Source organism: Mycteria americana, chromosome 7, assembly GCF_035582795.1.
Source record: "Mycteria americana isolate JAX WOST 10 ecotype Jacksonville Zoo and Gardens chromosome 7, USCA_MyAme_1.0, whole genome shotgun sequence".
NCBI classification, from domain to species: domain Eukaryota; kingdom Metazoa; phylum Chordata; class Aves; order Ciconiiformes; family Ciconiidae; genus Mycteria; species Mycteria americana.
Genome location: NC_134371.1, coordinates 52,162,947 through 52,175,285, shown reverse-complemented (window position 1 = coordinate 52,175,285; position 12,339 = coordinate 52,162,947). Strand labels below are relative to the sequence as shown.

The 12,339-nt window shown below is 50.0% G+C and overlaps 1 protein-coding gene and 1 long non-coding RNA gene across 4 annotated transcripts in view; both read left to right on the top strand.

Annotated features, from left to right (window-relative positions):
* Positions 1-258: 258 nt before the first annotated feature.
* On the top strand, positions 259-7,062 carry LOC142412308 (uncharacterized). Its single transcript, XR_012776456.1, has 3 exons — positions 259-351; positions 5,508-5,567; positions 6,985-7,062. It is a non-coding gene; the product is annotated as an uncharacterized LOC142412308 (long non-coding RNA).
* Positions 7,063-11,022: 3,960 nt separating this feature from the next.
* LRRC8D (leucine rich repeat containing 8 VRAC subunit D) overlaps positions 11,023-12,339 on the top strand; it is a 52,395-nt gene continuing 51,078 nt past the window's right edge. For 2 of the 3 annotated variants that reach the window (XM_075508430.1, XM_075508432.1), the window contains exon 1: positions 11,024-11,320. The gene's annotated coding sequence lies outside the window, so the exon portion shown is untranslated. Of the gene's footprint in view, positions 11,321-12,339 lie in introns of all 3 variants that reach the window. The other variant, XM_075508433.1, reaches the window with a different exon arrangement.

Sequence of the window (12,339 nt, the reverse complement as noted above, 5' to 3'; positions counted from 1 at the left end):
CTGATTAGTCATCCAAGCAAAGGGGTTTGCCATGGAAGCAACTGCAGATCAGGAGGACAATGTACGTGAGTACCAGCAGAACTCACGTCACAGCAGCGCCAAGCACAGGGTTACGTAATTTGGAAGTGTGGGTACCTGTCTCTCACTCTTTTGCCCTAACTTGGATTTGTTTTGCAGAGGAGCACATACAGGAAAGGTCTGCATGGCTGTTTTTGAAGAGGAAAGAGAGAAGAACTTGTTGATAGCACAAGGACAGAGGCACAAACAAACTAGAAAGGGTGTGCAAGGAGAATTTAAAGATGGGTTCAACAACACATATTCAAATGTGAAGAAATTCTGCAGTAAGCACAGGTAAGACAAGTCGTTCTATATAGGGAAAATCTAAGAAAAAAATGGGAGTTGAGAGTAACAGCACAGAAAGAGACAGGTTTTATTCCAGCGATTTGGAACTAAAGGAGAGAAATTTGATATAGGAAAACCCATGGATATAGAGCTGTCAGTCTCCTCCAGGCCAGCATTGCCACAAAATGGCATTTGGAGACTAGACAGATACCAGAAGCTTTCTCAGCTACTGGGAATCAGGAAAGAGATGGTCACAACGCTGATTTCAAATGTATCCAGGATGCTGTTCAAATGGACAGTGAGGACACAGAGCTGGAAATTTGCAGTGCAAATATATGGATAACAGGACAACGCAGTGTGCAAAAAGCACCTAAAAGAACACTGCAAACAGGCTTAAAAAAGACGTGGTAATGTACTGATCTCAAGGTCCAGAGGTGTCACTACGAAATAATGAAGTGCTGTCGCACTTTTGCTGACTCGAGAACACACATGCAAATTACTCCAGGCTGTATTAACAAGCATGTGTGGACCTGGGTCTACAGCAATGCGTAACACATGCCAAGCTAGCAGCCGAATGTGGGCTCAAGAGTCGCAGGGGGTGCGGGAAGACTCCAGCGCACAATAAGCTATGAGACCTTCTTGTTGTAAAAAGATGAGCAAAACTGGGAAGCACAAGAAAACTGTTAGCATTTTCCTGAGTTCTCAGATCTGAGCCTGCTAAATTAATGTTTTAAGTAAAATAACAAGATTTTATAATATGTTTCCAACTAGTCATTTGACAGCTTTCCACAGATGGTCTGAAGTATGTATGAAAATATAATACAAGTGGAAAATTCCTTGTCTAACCTTACAGCATCCTTATGTGCTCTGTCACGTGCGTGCCTTCTGCATGTCCTGCAGCAACAGTCTAAATGTAACGACTTCATGACCGCTGGTGGTTTTGAGGTGGTGAGACAAGGCTGGAGAAGTAGAAGCAGAAGAAACGTAGCAAGAAAGAGTGATGTTCTCAGTAGGAAAATAAGAGTGTGGAAATGCAAGGGACTTGCAGGGAAAAGCAAGGGGATTAGTGAAGGTGGTGTTAGCAGCACTTGGTTTATCTAGGAGAGGGTAGAGGTTGGCTAAGATGCAAGATGGAGAGACACCCATCAGGAGTGGGGGCCAGCACAGCTGTAGGTGCTAGCTGAAGCCCTCTAGGCCGACGAGATGGTCTCCAGAAGGTGCCCTGAGAGGCATCTGTGTCCTTTACATGGGAGGAAGGAGAGGGCAGGGGTGCCACAGACTCCCAGGTAGAGAGAGCAGGGCACAGATGGTAACAAGGAAGGATGAATAATGTGCCTCGGGTGGGGACGGAGGGAGGACACTGGGGGACCTGGTCCAAGGGGCTGTGTGGAAAGGGAGAAAGAAAGAGATTTTCTCAGAGAGAAAAATCGATTCCGAGGTAGAGAGAAAAAGCGATTCCGAGGGACAGGACAGAATATGACTTCAAAGGGAATTTGCAGTCATTGGCACCAAAAGCAGCAAGACAGCCAGGGGCATGGGGATGGAGGAGTGAGAGGCTGTGAAAGATGATGGTGCAAGCACTGGAATAAAGGCATAGACCAGGGCTGTTAGGCTGAGGATGGAGTTGGCTGTGGCGCTGGCTGGAATTTCCCATTCAGAGGACAAGGAAGAAGAAAGGTGGGTCAGGGTGGGATTTGGGGACAGTGAGAGATTACAACGTGCTTACCTTGGAGGGCTTGATGAAGGAGCGTGGAGGAAAGTGAGGATTCAGAGAGGTAAAGGATAGAGTAAGGCTAGAGGTACAAGCTATTAGGAGGTGGGAGGAGATGGGAGGAGGTGGGAGGTGGGAGGGTGCAGTTTCTGGGGTATTTCATAGACAAGAGCAGCAAATGAGACATGCTGGTGACTGTATAAGAGCCAGGGAGAGTGCAGGAGAGGAGCAAGCCTGGCTCAATCCTGGGAGAAGCTGGCAGTGCCTTGCACAGGGGTAGAAGAAGAAGGACTGTGGGAAGGAGTAGCCTGAGGTGGTGGGCAGGGCGTCTAAGGGGAGGAAACTGGAGGAGAAGGAGTGGGAGAGAGGCTGGAGCAAGAGGTGCTATGGAAGAGCACAGAAGATGTGAGTAGCAGGGAGGCAAAGAGGAAGGAAAGGGTACAGCAGTGCCACAAGGCTTTGTGTGGCTGAGGAGTGCAAGAGAAAAGGGGATGGGAGTCAGAGAGGTCAGCTAGTGTGAAGGTGGAAAGGATGGAGAGATGGAAATGTTCCAAGGTGGGAGGGAGGGGGAGAGACAAATGAATAGGCAAATTATAGCTAATGCAATAATTAGCTGCTACAGCAGTAATCTGAGTGTCACCCAAAAACGGAGGATGAGGCAGGCAGTTTGTGAGCGAGGGGGAGGCACGATCAGGCAGGCAGAGGTGGGCCGAGCCCGCCTGGGCACAGAGGCAGCAGATGCTGGGGCTGCAGTTCCTATGGCAACATAGGCAGGCGAATGCAACAAGTGTGCAAACGTGGCGGCGTTAGCAGGGGACAGCTCGGTGCGTTTCCCTGTCGCGCTCCTCAGGGTGGGAGCAGAGCCATGCACCATCCCTGGGTACCAGGCGGCAGGGTACTGCCCCTGCAGAAAACAGCACAAGTTACTGGCACGTTTTGAGGCTGGGCCCCCTCGCTGCTGAGAAATGGATTTCTTGTGCTTTCTCGTTGATCCTAGGCATCCCGAAGCCCAGCAGAACAAGAGCTGCTGAGCATCTCGTCAGCAGCGAGGTGCACGGGTGCCGCATGGCGCGGAGGCCTCTGGAGAGGGCGATGGGAGAGCGAGCACCCCTCCCTCCGGTCCCTCATGCCCATGCACCACAGGGCTGGGGGCTTAACTCTCCAGTGCCGCGGCTCAGCATGGCCTGCTGCAGCCGGCCCGTACCTCCGGGCACCTACAGTGTGTAGGTGCCTTCCAATGAGGCTGCCGTAGCGCGGGGCCAGTCCGCTTACAGCAGGCAGAAATAGCACACGTTTTTCCCAGGCTGGGGCCTTATTCTTCACTCCTCTGTAATTTTGGGCAGAATTTTCCCTTCCTCTCCTATTGTATCTCCTGTAATTAACCAGCACTTCGGGCGTGCAGCTACTCCGCAGTGTTATGCTAATGTCCTACGCTAAACAGCTGGAGACAGAGCACAAAGGCCAATTTTTCTGTCCAAAGAAGCAGTGTTTCCCGAAGCACTGACACTCCCAAGAGAACGGACATCTCTGCGAGGTGCTGCGCAAGGATGCCGCTCCTTTTGCCTTCAGGAGGCACCCTGGCAGAGGAGACAGCTGGCAGGAGGAGGCCAGCTCAGCCAGGCCACGTTGTCCAGGCTGCTCCCGCCACCCTAGAGCAGGCTTGCTCCTGCATGAGTTGCACCAGCCCCCCAAAGCAGCGCTCGGGGTTTCGCGGGTTTACAGCCGTATTTCGACGTGCAGCTGCATCCAACAGCAGAGGGAGCTCTGGGAGAGGAAGAAGAGCAGACGAAGCCTGGCAGGAGCAGCCCTGGGGAAGGAGGGAGGCTGGCAGGGGTCTGGCAGAGGGAGCTGCAGGCAGCTCTGCTGCACCAGGTAGGGAGCTTTTAAACAGCATAAAGGGATGAGGAAAAAAGGGGCCTGAGAGAGGGAGAAGTGGCTGAAAAGCAACCGCCATGGCAACGAAATGCCAGCAGAACTTTAGGTATAAAAAGACATGAAAGAGGCAAGCAAAAGAAGTGTCTGGGTGCTCTTTCTCTTGTAAGATTTAAGACTTAGACTAACTTCAGCATGGCTGGTGCTAAATAGCTCTAAGGAGGAGGAGGGTATCTTAGTTACTCGGGGAGTGTTTTCTGTGTATTTAAATGTTAAAACGGTCTGGCTACATTTTTTTTCTGACGAGAATGCTCCATGTTGAGCACTGTTCTCAAGTCAAATTCATTCCAGAGAGTTTTAGTGACATTTTGTGAAACGCTAGTGCCATGAATTCACACCAGGATCGAAGCAAAGCAGTGAATATGCCTTTGTGGCTGTGTAAATGCATCCATTGGAAGATGATCCATTTCTGCCACACATGGGATGACAGCAATACCAACCAGCCACATCACAGCGCCTACAAAGCCAGTGCGTGGATATGACTCTCTAGCCACAGAGAACCGAGCAGGAAAATAAATATCCTCGTCTTTCCATCCCTCCTTCCCTGTGGTCCTGGGTGCAGCACAAGAGCAGGCATGATTCATTCTACAGTCTCTGGGCAACCCAAGGGAAAACTGCCTGCTAATTTCAGTTTCTGATGTCAGAACGTATAATTAACCTGACAAAGCAAAATGTTATTTTGGGTTAAGGCATGATCAGACCTTCCTTCTCCCGCTACGTTTTTCTGTATGGTGATAAAATAAGTTGGAGGTGTTTGGGGCTGGGGGAGGTATATGTTTAGTTGTTTTGTGGTGGCTATACAGTGTTGGCAGTGAAATCACTGCTGTGTAATACATAAAACTATCACCAGTGCTTTCTCCAATTAATTTACATTCAAGGTAAACACAGAGAAGACAGAATGACTTGGAGATTGCAATAACCTGCTTCCCTGCCACTGCACTTACGTGCAATACTCCTCCCTTGTATATGTCTTTGGAGCAGGAGATGAAGCAGGTTTTAAAATGAGCATGCTGACTGCCACAGCAGCTGTGGATAGGAATCACAGGAATACTTGGGATCTTTAAGGTGTGTCATGTTCAAGTAGAGTGGATAGTGTGATGCTAAACTGACAGTGGCTATCTAATTGTAGAAGCTTTAGGGACTGGAATACTTTGGTTTATTGTCATTGTATTTGAAAAAGTATTGGGAAGAGGATTTCAGAGGTGGAGTTATATCATGTTGTTGCTATGTTTTCTCTTGGATAGAGTCTCTAGAATCGAGCGATTGATTTTGTTTGATCTATAATATGTACACGTAACTAGCAGAGGCTCCTGCAGTTAAAGTGAAAAGATTAATCTAGCCTTTTAAGCAAAATCAACTTCTCTTAGTGCTGTGTTGGCAAGCCTGGGTTCTGCAGGCTCCCAGGCACAAACATAGCAGCCCTGTTGCAGTTGTTGAGGTGGGAAAAGAGCTCAAAGTCCCTCTCGATCCCTGATTAAGGATCCCCATTTTTAAATTAGCTTTCTGTACTCTCCTTCTACAGAATGATTGGTGGTTTCTTTGCTCCATGGGAAAATAGGAAGACAGAGAGAAGATGCAGCATGTAAGAAATAAATTATATATTATTCTCTTACCTCTTTTTTTTCTGTTGTTTTTGCCTGGTCTTCCTTAACTTTTTTTTTAATGGTCCAGCTGGGCGAGTCCTTAATCTTCAGCCATTTGAATGACTGGAGGTCAGTCATTTGCAGGCTCTGAGCATTTTGGTCCCGCATATGTTCTTTCTTTTTCCTCCTGCTGCTCAGAAAGCTCTGCCCAGCTGTGCACCTCATTATGCCCTTGTGGCTAGGCTATTTTAAGAAAACTTCTAAAGGAATAACAAAATCAGCCAGCTCTAACTATTGTAACTGTGGGACTGGGGAAGTAAAGGTTAAGTGCTAGGACAGGTATAGCTAAGCACTCTGAAGATAACTGGCTTGCCATTTCTTTAAAGACCACCGTTTTCCTAGATCCAGGTGGGGCACTTAGGCTTTGTGTCACACCTTTTGCACACAGAGCCACAGCCATTTCACTGAGAAAGCCAATCGAGATCTGAAGAGGGAAGAAGGGTTTTCAGGCATGATTTGAAGAAAGAAATAATAGACTGAAATGTCTCAGGGGGAGGCAGGGAAATCATTCCAGCGAGCTGGGCTGGACAAGCCGTGACAGCTGAAAGCTTCTTTTGGTCTTACCCTGCTAATTCTGTTTATGACAGGTTTTTAATTTTTATTTCCTATTCAGCCTCCATGCTTAGCATTTAGTATTTGTGGAAACCAGGGTGAGCAGAAGAGGTAGAGATCATAGAAGTAGTAAAGTTCAAAATTAAGAAAATAGGAAGAGCTAAGTAGATGAAATGGACTAATTCAGACACAGAGTAACCCCCCCTCCCAGCTCTCTGGCTCTAAAGATCTGAAGGTACTCAACAACTCAGCAGTGGAACCTGGCGTGCTGCTGGGTTGGGATCCGAGTATGAAGATGCCATGTTATCAGGCACTACATTTGACTGACACAGGCTCTCTCTCGGGTTGACCAAGCAACGCACAACCTTATTCCTGCTTCTGCCAAATTAAAGCCCTGCTTAGGTGAGCAGCCAGGGTGAAGGGCAGGTGATGGTGTTTGCCTGCAGCGCAGCTTCCCGCCTTCCTGCCGTGCCTCCCTTCCATCTCAGATGATGCTGTGTGCTTTGTGAATTTATAGTCCTTTATTGATAAGTACAGAATGAAACAGACTGGCCATCTGTTGGTATATCCACTGAATGAAAAGTGAAAACTCATGAAAACTAGATCTTCTGTGTAATCAGAAGCAGCCAGCAGAAGTTGTTATGTCGTTCCTGCCGTCGCTTGAAAAACTTTGCTGAGCTGCAGTGTGACAACACACGTTGCTTACCGTGCACACCATCATGGCTGCTCCTCTTGTTGTTTCAAAATACAAAGGTACTTGGTAAGAATGAGGCCTCATCCCCCAAATCTCCATTCCATTTTTAGATGGCCGTATTGCACATTGAGTGACTGACTTCGTATTATCACAAACGAAATGGAAGAACTGGTGAGCACATTGTGGAGTTCTGGATGTTAATCAGAAGCAGGAAGAAACTGCTTTTTATCTAAAACAGCCATTCTGACCTTGCAAGATAGAGACACTCCTCCTTTTTTCAGCACAAAGACAAGGTAAGGAGAGAGTGACTTTTTCCAGCCAGGAAGTTCAGAAGCTGGGAAAGACTCACGGCTCTGGAGCAGAATGGGCTGGCTTGCAAGGCCTCCAAAGGTCACTGTGCTTTTAACATAGAGGCTGCTGTGCCAGGTGTTTGAAGACAAGCATAATAGTGAAGCGGCTTCAGAAAAAGTGGTAACATGGGTCTGGATAATTATTTAAGATGGACTTATAAAGTAGCAAAGAAAGTTGGTTGGCAGGAATTAAAAAAAAATAAATTGATGGAATTGTAAATGAACCTAGCATGGTAGGGACAAAGTTTTGCAATGCTTTTTATAGCGGAAAAACATGCTGCTTTGGTTTTCTTAGATATCTTTAGGATTGTCATTAAAAGTGTAGCTAAAGGAGAATTGTCTGACATAACTTCGTTAGACTTTCCGAAAGCTTTGACATTGTGTTCTGGTGACGGGGCACACTGAGCTGCAGCAGCCTTGCAGGGCAGGAGCGCAGCCCCCAGGTGACAGGTTTCCTTCTCCTCTCTGGAAGAGCGGAGCCCCTGAGCCCCTCACCCCTGGGCTGGCTCTCCACGCAGCAGCTTCTCCACAGCCAGCTGCGGGCACAAGCAAAGCAGGTCCTTGCCAACATCATCTGACTGCAGGGCAATAAAACAGCTGCCAACACATTGCCTAATTTTGCCTGGAAAGTCAGCCTCACCGCCGCTGCGGGAGGGCGTGGGGCGCAAAGGTGGCACTAATGGCTGGGTGGGTGGCAAGTGGCAGATCAGGGCTGATAAGCGTGACTCCATCCCCAACCCCATCTTCCTGCCCATGTGTCCTGGATGAGCACCACAGGCTGAACTGTTCAGCACTCAGAAAACCTTTTTCTTGGGAACTGGCGGCCAGTATCCAAGTGAAGTGACTCATACGAATCCTCCTCCTTATTTAAACTGGAGTCTGACCCTTCAAGCTTTGTCTGTTCTGCGAAGCCAAACTGCCATGTTTCTGGCGAGGGGAAAGCCAGTTCCCTGCCCGTATCTCTCTTCCATGTTGCCATCTGCACTTCTTCCCAAGTAACTGCCTCATCTACCTCTTAATATTCCCTTTCATCTTAAATTTGCTTGGGAGAAAAATTTGTCAGCCCACACAAAGCCAGGACTGAAATATTTCCGAGTATGGATTTTCCTCGCTGTTTTCTGAGGAACCGCTGGCACTCGCTATTTTTGGCACCATCTCTTCCTTATGTTCACCTTCTGCTGGTGTCCCTCCTGCACCTGGCTCCCTTGGACTGAGCTTGGACACCCGCTGGACAATGTCAGGCAGGCATGGCTGACATGCACAGGATGGCCGTTTGAGTGAAAGAAGGGAAGAACTGGAAAACATCTCAGAATAAGTTGTCAGCTTTTCAACCTGGCCAAAACCATAACTCTATTGGAGGACCGATATTTTCTAAAAATTTTTAATGATACGAGAATGGGGATAATGCTAAGGTGGAAAAATCTGATATCTTTTTGCCAGTCAAGGTTAGGGAATTTGAAAAATTTAAATGAAAATGCAGTTGTAAAAACAAACAGGATTAATTTATCCTGTGAGGCATATGGCTACATCGCTATTGCTTGTTAACGTAATCGCTAATTCAGTCCTCTAAGCCACGGGTCAAAATAACAATATTATTTTATTTTAATTGTAAAGGACCAATGTCAAAACTGTGCTAGCGGAAAGAAGCCATTTTTCCTCCACTGTCTCTGTTTTTCTGGCATCTCTTTTATCACATGGAGTAACTTGGAGCTGGCTGACTTCTAGTTCTGCTGAAACGACCCTATAGACTACAGCAGGATAACAGAACAGCTGGGACATTTTTTGCCCCCAACCGAGCTCTTTCAGGTGTTTAACTCCCCTCCTCTCTCTTCTATCCCATCTCAGCATGTCCCAGGTGGCCAGAGCCAGAAACAGCAATCCAGAAAGAGCTGCCCAAAAGCACTGAGAGTTGAGCCCACAGAAGACCAAACCTGAGACAGCGGGAGAGGTCTCTGCTAGAGGAGCTTGAAAGGATGGAATGTAAAGAGTTTTAAAGAAAATTTGAGTTACCTTTAAATACTTATCACAACAAGGGGAAAAAACCCAAACCAAGCAACCCAGCATACGTTCTGTAGGAGGTAAGTCTTTCACACTTGTGTTTGCCCCATCAGAAAGGGACTCTAATTGGATCTGGATCTACCCAGTTCCAGGCATCTTCTGCCTCGGGTCCCCAGAGCTATTCATTTGTTTTGCTGGTGTGCCTCAGCTTGGCAAGGTGTCTTGACTGCCGAGTGAATGTGGATTCAGCTAGCTCTGACCAGCTCTGGCATTTGAAAAAATCCTTTTTCTTCCGCTTGAATTTCTCTGCCAGCTGCCAGCGAGTCAGGATTTCCCAGCCAGCAGCTCTTGTTATTATCTGTTTTCACTTGCCTTGATGTTTACCAGATTGGACTGCTTTTATCTCTATTAACCCTACATCACTGCGGAGCCCCAGTATTACACACCCTATGTGGCTTGGCCACTGGGTCAGAGCAGAAATAAAGACATAATAAATTTGCCTTACTGAGGAAACAGTAAGGTCTAAAATGCTGGCCAAAAATAACACAAGTGTTGATGATCTCAGGGAAGAAAATAACTAAAAGGCCAAATGAAGGTATTGAAAATCAAAGCTTAAAATAATCGACAGCTCATTAGACTAAATCGGAACTCTGCTAAAACTCTCCACCAGATGAAAACTCTGGTATGAAAATAGTGCTGAACAGCTGAGAGCAGGACAAGCTGGCCTGATTTTCTCTGGTCTCAGAAGTGGAATTGCTGCTAAGAAGTGCTTTCATTTGTAATCTTAGATACATCTTACCGTCATTTAGAGCAGAAGGTCTGATTAAAAACGCATCTAAAAATATAGAGGGGATATTCTCAATCTTTAAAGGGCCATAAATCTATTCTGAACAAGCACCTAAGGATCATTTCCCATCTCCTCCAGTTCCTAGAAATCATGGGGATGAAGCAAAATTCGGAAGAAGATAAGCCAATATTTTTTTTAAATTCCATTCTTGAGCAAGTTCAATATAGTTCTAAAAGCAACAGGTTACATCCAGTTCTAGTTAAAAAACCCACAGGTCTGGTCACTTGTCAGGTCGGTGTTCACCAAAGACTTCAGGATATTGGTGCCCTTTCAGTTAACGGAGGAAAAAAAGTTTCTAATGGATTTGGGGGGGAGGGTCAGGTTCAGTGCGGCTCTTTCCTCAGCGTGTTCAGCCTCTGGAGCGGCGGTGCGGGGATCAGTCCCTGTGATCCAAACGGCTGCCGCCCCCCACCCAAGCTAAACCTGCCTTTGACTTTCTGTTTCCCTCAAGGGCTCAAGACAGATGCAAGAAAACTTCTTCCTCAGATAACATTTTAATAATTAAAACACGTCACTTGAACTTGTCGCTGTTTTATTTACCTCACGTACCACACTTCATTTACCTGCGCAACGAGAACAAACCACTGGCTTTGCCACCAGCCGTTTCGCTTCTGGTGCTGCCGCCCAAACGAGCGCCCTGCTGCGGGGTTTGCTGCGCCCTGCAGACCCCGCTCGGCGCCCCAGCACGACGCCCCGCACGGCGATCTCCGCAGGTCACGCGCAGCAGCTCCCCTGCTCCCGGCCGGGCCGCCGCGCCCCAAAGCCCGAGGCCGGAGCGCCGGGTCAGGCGGCGGCCGGCGAGGCCAGGCGCGGCGCGGTGCGCGGCGGCCCGCAGGCACCTGAGCGCGGCGGCTGCGCGGGGGGCGAGCGGGCGGGGCCGGCGCGGCCCGGCCCGGCCCTCACATGCGCGGCGCCGCGGGAGCCATTGGCCGCCGCCGGGCCGCGGGCGGTGCTCTCGGCCGCGGGGCCGGCCCTCGCCGCCGCCGGCAGCCGGTGCCGTCCGTGCGCCGAGCCATGCGGGTGCGCGCCGCATGCGGAGAGCGCGCTGCAGGGCGCCGCTAGGAGCCGAGCCCGCCCGGCCCGGCCTCGGCCTCGGCCTCCGCCTCCCCTTCCCCGTCCACCGCCGGCCGCATGGCAGCGCCGCGGGAGTGACCGCCCCGGAGAAGGTCTGCGTCCCCGCGGCACGCACGGCCCGGCCCGGCACGGCCGGGCGGCTCTCGGGGTCCCCCAGCCCGCGGGGCCCTCCCTGAGGTGAGGCGAGCGCGGGGCCGGCGGGAGGCGGTCGGGCGAGGCGGCGGAGCGGCCGCGGGGGAGGGGGCGGCATCGGCACCAGCACCGGCGCCTCCCGCCTCTCCCTCCCTGCGCTTTCCGTCGCGCTTGCCTGCCTTCTTTTCTCTTCTCTTCTCTGCCTTCAAAACGGCCTGGATGGGCTTGCTTGTACTGCCGCCAGCGCCGGTGTGCCTCGGGGCACCGCAAACCCTTGGCACAGCTGCTGGCGGGACCCCGAGGAGCGGCCGTGACTCGACGCGGTGTTTTCGCCTCGGGCTGCACATCCACGCAGGACGCGCCCGCGTGTGCGGGGGGCGAGCGGCGGCGGTAGCGGGGCCAGCCCCGGCTGCGGGGCTGGCAGTACAACGTGCTACTGGGGAATGCGGCTGAAAAAAGCGAGCCCCCTTCCGAGATTGGTGGTATTGAATCCATGTGGGGACCGCCAGCTGTGTGTCTTTTGTATGGGGTCAACTGTTCTTGGTGTTGCACCACACGCAGATTAAAGGGGCCTAAACCGGTCAATAAAACACATCTTCAGGACAAAAATAGCCCTTGTCAAAGAATCATCTGTGTTCTGAAGGGAGGAGGCACGTCTCCTCCCTTCCCCCTGCTCCCCAGTACGTGGCAATATCGACTCCTGCTCCTTGAGGATCCCTGAGCCTGGCACAGCAGCTCCTCTGTCTTGCAACCTCCATTTCCCCCCTGTCCCCGTTACAAGTGCTCCCACTGCTGTTAAACAAACACGAATTCAGGCACAGAAAGCTTGTGACTTGCCCAGCATCCTTTAGGGAAGCTGGTCTGCGGTCAGTGGGGGGATGCAGGCTGTGCATTTACAGCACGCCAGCAGCCTGTGGCAGTTTCTCCTCTGGACGCTCCCAGTGTGTAAGAGCCATGAGGTAGGTTACTCAGACTTGAAAATGGAGGACGGTAGTGGTAACCAGCCTGTTGTTTGGTGGAATAAGTCTCAGCAGTACTTCCTGTAATGGTGGTGCTGAAAGTGA